Below are 5,861 nucleotides of genomic sequence, written 5' to 3' on the forward strand. Positions count from 1 at the left end.
CAGCTACTCAGGAGGCTGAGGCAGGAGGATTGCTTGAGCCCAGGAGTTTGAGGTTGCCGTGAGCTAGGCTGACAGCCACGGCACTCACTCTAGCCTGGGCAACAAAGCGAGACTCTGTCTCAAAAAAAAAAAAAAAAACTATATTTTTCAAAACAATAAATACATTTAGTGAGAGAGGTAACATTGACCTATGTTTTTGCAAATCTCTTTGATTTCTGGTTTAATGGAAGAGAGCTAGATTCTCTTATCTGCTTTCACATTTGCTCTGCTGTGATATGTTGTTCTGGATAAAATATAGAAAGAAAATTCTTTCTCACATATATATGTAGTTGGAAAACACAGGAGTTTTTTAATTAGCCCTTTCAGATATTTATGGATATTTTTGATAATATACCAAAATTGAGCAAGTGCACATTTCTTAGAGGTTAGTTCCAATATAGGAACTGAAACCATATCAATGAACTGTGTTCTCATACATGAAAAATTCATTATTCTATCCTCACTTGGAATGAATTTTTTACCCATGTATGATTTCGAGACATCATGCATTCATTGATTATTTGAAAAATACTGCTTCACTGAGTTATGCAGATTTTCCAAATATTGTCATATTTCATGACACAATATAAAAAATCACATTTGTTATTGTCTCTATTGATCTTACCAGGAAAGTATGTTTTAGAAAGCTGTCAAGCTCATGGGCAGATACAAGTTCTCTAAAATTCTAACTTTTACTTGAAAACTTGAATTTTATAATTGGCAAAAAATTCTGTCAGTTGTTTTCCTTGAAGTGACAGGCTCGCTTTGTTAATTTTAGAGAAACATCTGCCAAAAACTCAAGTCTGAATAACCAAAGTTTGTCAGTAATTCTTCTAACTAAAAATGGTGTTTCATGAAGAGTTGTTTTTAAGTTGCACAAGTATTTGTCTTTGAGGCGATTATTATACTTCAGGATGCAGCTGAAGTGCTTTTTGCATATTTTCTATTTTGTCATACAAAATATTTAGAAACCATGTACTCAAGGATCAATACTTATACTATTAATAATTTTCATCGCTCCATCTAAGACATTCTTAAGTGCAACTGGCATTTTTTATAAAATTACATATGGTGGTAACGAACACAATGACTACCAGTACCATTCGGTGCCACTGTTTCAATTTGTGCTAATGTACCTGTAGTCTTACCCACTGTGTTAGTTTCCTAGGGTTGCTGTTACAAATTACTACACATTTGGTGGCTTAAAACAGCACAAATTTATGCTCTTATAGTTCTGGAGGTCAGAAGTCTGAAATCGGTTTCACTAGGCTAAAATCAAAGTGTCGACAGGGCCACACTCCCTCCAGAAACTCTAGGGGAGAATCTCTTTGCGTGTCTTTTCCACTTCTGGAGCTGCATTCCTTATGCTCCTTGGCTCATGGTCCTTTCCTGCACCTTCGAAGCCAGCAGCATAGCATCTTGCTTTAGCCGCTACATTGCCTTCTTTTTTTAATTAATTAATTAATTTATTATTTCAGCATATTATGGGGGTACAAATGTTTAGGTTACATATACTACCTTTGCCCTACTCAAGTCAGAGCTTCAACCATGTCCATCCCCCAGATGGTGTGCACTGCACCCATTAGGTGTGTATATACCCATCCCCTCCTCCCTGCTCCCATCTGCTCAACACCGGATGAATGTTGTTACTATATATACACTGAAGTGTTGATCAGTTAATACCAATTTGATGGTGAGTACATGTGGTGCTTGTTTTTCCATTCTTGGGATACATCACTTAGTAGAATGGGTTCCAGCTCTATCCAGGAGAATACAAGAGGTGCTAGATCACCATTGTTTCTTATAGCTGAATAGAACTCCATGGTATACATATACCACATTTTATTAATCCACTCATGTATTGATGGGCACTTGGTTTGTTTCCACATCTTTGCAATTGTGAATTGTGCTGCTATAAACATTTGAGTGCAGATGTCTTTGTTATAGAATGTCTTTTGTTCACCTATATGCCTTCTTCTTCTGTACACATCTCCTTCTGCCTCTGTTGTGACGATCCTGAAGAAACAGAATGGATGCCCGGCAGAAAATTAGTTTGGATGTCAGCACTGATATGCCACACCCACACACACCAAGAGGGTATGAAAAGATTTATTACCTACATAATGGAGGCTTTTCTGGGGAGAGCATAACAGGCCTCCCAAATAGGTTTGAAAATGACTTGAGAGCCAGGAAAGGGTACGAGCTCAGGTATTTTTTTATTGTGGTTAGGAAGTGGGGCCGGGATTAGAGTTCTCACACATAGGCGAAGGATTATGTGGTCTGAATCTCCCACCAGTTCCAAAGGAGGGAGCATCCAGGGTTTCTTATCAGCTTGCAGAGATGTGGGGCTGAAGGAGAAAAGGAAGGGCTCGGGTTTAAAAACTGTCAGCAAACATCAAAAAATGGACTCAGACTTCTTTTAGACTTTCTCTTATAAGAATGCTTGTAATTACATTCGGGGCCCACACAAGTGATCCAAGATAATCTCTCCATCTCAATATCTATAACTTAATTGCATTAGTAAAGTTCCTTTTACCATATAAGGTAATAGTCATGAAGTTTCAAGGGATTATGACCTGGATATCTTTGGGGGCCATTATTCAGCCTACCAAAAACCACCACTGATTTTGCATTATTAATGCAAATATCAGCACAGTGAAAAACACAAATAACTTCTTAGTATTATGAAAACAACAGCCATGACCCCTTAAAAGACTCTCAGGGGCCCCCATGGGTCCATGGGCTATACTTTGAGAACTGCAGGTCCAGGGTATATAGCTGGAAGTGGAATTACTGAGTTGTAGGGATGTACATCTTCAACTTTATTTGATATCTCCAAATTGTTCTCCGTAATGATTGCAGCACAATTCACATTCATACAAGCAAGGTATATTCCTGCTTCCCCACATCCTCAGTAACACCTGGTGTTGTCAGATTTAAATTTTTTTTGCCAATATAATGGATGTGACCCAAACGTTATTCTTGTTTTACTTTGTATTTCTCTGATTTCAAGTGAGGCTGTACATATCTTTTCATATATTTATTGGCCAGTTTGGTTTCCTTTTTTATGAATTTCCTGATATATTCTCCACCTATTTTTCTATTGTGTTGTCTTTTTCTTAGTGTTTTAATGGGTTTTTATATATCCTAACTACTATCAATATTACTACAATGAGTACTATAACTATATAATAATACAAATATTTTCTCCTATTTGTGACTCATATTGTAACTTTTTAATGGATTTTGTCATATAGAAGTTTTAAATTTAAATATAGTCAAACATTAATTTTTCCCTCTATGGCTTGTGTTTTTGGTGTTGAGTTTAATAAATCCTTTTCCCATGTATCTCTCTTTTTTTTTTTTTTTATGAGACAGAGTCTCCCTCTGTCGCCCCGGCTAGAGTGCAGTGGCATCATCATAGCTCACTGCAACCTCAAACTCCTAGACTCAAGCGATCCTCCTGCCTCAGCCTCCCAAATAGCTGGGACTACAGGCGCATGCCACCACGCCCAACTAACTTTTTCCATGTCTCATAAAGTCTCTTATATTTGTTTCTAAAAAGTTTTAGAGCTTCACCCTCCACCACCTCTTTTAGGTCTTTAAGCCATCTGGAATTTATTTTGCATGTGTGAGTGAGGTGTAGTTTTTCAATTTTCTCATATTCAATCTGGAAAGACATTTATCCTAGTACAACTTTTTGAATAATCTGCTTTTTTTTCACCACTGAATTTTAATCCTATCTTTATTACATACCAAGTTCCTATATATATGAGACTGTTTCTTGACTTTCTACTATGTTTCAGTTGTCTGCTAGTATATTGCTCTCCCAATACTACATTTAAAATATACTATTCCTTATAAATTTTAAAATCTGTTAGGGCAAGTTTCCTTGTTCTTGTCCAAAATAATTTTGTCTATTTTTAACCCTTTATTCATAATTCTAGTTGGAATTTTGATTGAAATTACAATGAATTAACAAGTCAATTTGAGAAGAATTTATTTCTATATATAATTTCTGTTCATGAATATGACATTTATCTATGTCTTTTTTTTCTATCTTTCAGTGGAGTTATATTATTTACTTCATAAAGATCTTATATACCTTTTGTTATATTTACTGATGGATAACAGAATTTTGAAAGTTATAGTAAATGACTTAAATTTTTTAAAAAATTAATTTTGCATTTTGTAATTGGTTTCTAGTAATGTATAAGAAGACTATATTGTAGCCAATAATATTGCTAAACTCTCTTAGTTTAATAGTTTTTAGATTTTTGGGGATTTCCTAATAGATTATTATTTTGCCTGAAAATGATTATATTGTCTCTTCCTTTCCAGTTAAAACAGATATTAGTTGTTTTCCTATGTTATTGCTTTGTCTATGACCTCTAGTACAATAATAAATAATAGTAGTGATAGGATATCCTTGGCAAGGTTATCCTGGAATTTAAAGGATAATTCCCATTAAAAACCCATTTTAATGGGAATGCTTTTAAAATTTCCCAATGATCTTAAGTATAGGTGTTGGGAGAGACCTATTATCATTTAAGTTCTCTTTTATTCCTGCTCCAAGCAGTACCCTACACTCTATTTGGCTCCAGTTGCTCTCTATCAAAATATCTCTATCATATATTACATTTTTAGGACCTTTGGAGGTCATTGGTTTTCACAGTTATAATAATACACAAGACTTTAAAGTATGAATTAGTGTCAGTATAGCTAGTGATTAAAAGTGTGGTTTTTGAGTTATATTAACCTTTTTGAGTCTCAGGTTCCTCATCTGTATAAGAGATATAATACTATTTACTTTATATTCATTCACTGAACAAATATTTATTGAGCCAGTCATGTTTTAGGCATTGAGCTCATATCAGTGAATAAAACAATAAAAATCTATACTCTCGTGAAGCTTATATTTATAAGGTTGTAGTGAGGATTAAATGAGATAATGATGTATTTCCAGTGTTTGGCTTTGTAGCTTGCACATAATAAATCCTCAACAAATGTTGGTAATTGCTGCTATCATGGTTGTTATTACTCTCCTGGAGGATCCTGCAGCATAAAGGATTTAAAGTTTGTTCATTCAATAAATACTGATTTTGTACCTACGCCATGCCAGACACTTTGCTAAGAACTAGGGATAAAGGATGTGGGGGAACTGTCTCCTTTTGCCCCAAATTCCAACAAATCAAAACATTAAAAGTGCTGATCCAGAAGAAAATTGAGGATTTTTGCTTTTTGACTGGAAGCCTTTGTGGCCTCATCTGGGACTTGAAGCAGATTATTTCTTCTTCATTAAAAAACCTGGTTATTGTTGAAATTCTCAGATTAAAATGAAAGAGAATAATGTAATAAACACACATAAACCTATTATTCAGCTTTATCAATTGTTAGGGCATAGTTACTCTTGTTTCATGTACATTTCCACCCACTCTCCCCCATTATTTTGAAGCAACACCAAGATCATATCATTTCATCTGTATTATTTCAGTATATAAAAGCAATTGTCTTAATCAGATCAGCACAACCTTGCTATGACACTCATTATTCCCAGCCTATGTTCCCATATAGCAGGGATAGTCTTCCAGATCTGGAAAACTAAGATGGGCTTTAGAAAATCAGTGACTAATAAGCTCTTTTTCCAGGAGATAGTTTTGTAGTACCTAATATGGAAGAACTCAAGCTCAGACTTTTGATGAACTCTGGGAAAACAGAATTCCAGCAAACATGAACAAATATGAAGCATTTTAATTTCCAAGACAAGGTATCAAAAAGGTCTTGCCAATGAAATGGACACAGAATTTTGTTTCTTCAAAAAG

Source organism: Propithecus coquereli, unplaced genomic scaffold, assembly GCF_000956105.1.
Source record: "Propithecus coquereli isolate 6110/MARCELLA unplaced genomic scaffold, Pcoq_1.0 Scaffold92, whole genome shotgun sequence".
Taxonomy (NCBI): Eukaryota; Metazoa; Chordata; class Mammalia; order Primates; family Indriidae; genus Propithecus; species Propithecus coquereli.